At 36.8% G+C, this 1,162-nt stretch overlaps 1 protein-coding gene across 5 annotated transcripts in view; it reads left to right on the top strand.

Annotated features, from left to right (window-relative positions):
- LOC107693356 (chromosomal protein D1-like) overlaps positions 1–1,162 on the top strand; it is a 32,705-nt gene that overhangs the window by 28,414 nt on the left and 3,129 nt on the right. The window lies entirely within an intron of this gene.

Below are 1,162 nucleotides of genomic sequence, written 5' to 3' on the forward strand. Positions count from 1 at the left end.
CACACACACACACACACACACACACACACACACACACACACACACAACTGCTTTATTTCTTTATTTAATTTTACCCATACGCTCATTCTTCACGTTCGCACTCTCCACCAGATTAGGCGGCGCTGTGCCACGAACCGTCGACGCCGAGCGAGAGACGAGGAAGAACTGGCAGTGCCTTTCAAATAATAACAGTCGCCCGCCCACTGTCCGATGCTGTTTGCATCGAAAATATTGTCGAATGCATGAAAAAGATCATCTCTGCTGTTGTGAAAGCGCTTTGCGAGTAAGGTGCGTTGTGTTTCGAATATTTGCCGATTTTTATTATCGAACGAATGAAAGTAGTCTCTTTTTCCATTGAAAAGTTGTCTTAGTCGTGTTAGCAGGCAGCTAACAAAAATCGCCAGTGCCTCACATTTTACCTGGAACTACAAAAGCTCGCGGGCTTCACTGTAACGTTACATGAAGGCAGCCAGTCTACAGCATCCGCTCTTTTATGCTTTTTATACTGCATGAAATCGTTCGTATTTTTTTGTTATTTTGACGAATTTTGCGTTATTGCTCCATAAAAATTAAACGGGTAGAATATTATCGTCAATATTTTGTAATATGTAAGATCTCGCGGTAAAAAACGATGCAATTTTTTTCATGCTGTGATAAAGATGTCCATTTGCACCCTTTAAGCATGCATGAAGTAGGCTAGCAGCGTGTTCGAACTTCTCTAGCCGATTCGTTTCTATTGTCAATACTGAGATGGGTTTTCTATTGTCTCGAGTCTGCAAACAGCGCTTCAAGTCGATTCGGTCTGTTTTAAAATAAATTGCTCACAAAAAAAAAAACCCACCATTGCACCTCATATCCCCTCCAATTTTATGAAAATGGTTTTTAGTGAGTGCATTTTTATATTTAAATATTCGTTTAAATATGAAATATTATGGTACGATTTTAGCGATTTCTTTCTTAGCCAAAAACAGCATTTAATTCTGTTGCGTAATTTTTATTTACTTCCATATTTTTTTACTATGATTTTTGTTTTTTTACAAACTATTTTTTAAAACTAATATCAACACCCTAATAGTTTAACATAATTATATCCGTTGTGAATGAACTATATAAATGGATTCGGTGAAGTTGTTAATCGTTATATAATTAAACAATCGTTCGA

Source organism: Sinocyclocheilus anshuiensis, unplaced genomic scaffold (assembly GCF_001515605.1).
Source record: "Sinocyclocheilus anshuiensis isolate Anshui unplaced genomic scaffold, SAMN03320099.WGS_v1.1 scaffold566, whole genome shotgun sequence".
Classification (NCBI taxonomy): Eukaryota; Metazoa; Chordata; class Actinopteri; order Cypriniformes; family Cyprinidae; genus Sinocyclocheilus; species Sinocyclocheilus anshuiensis.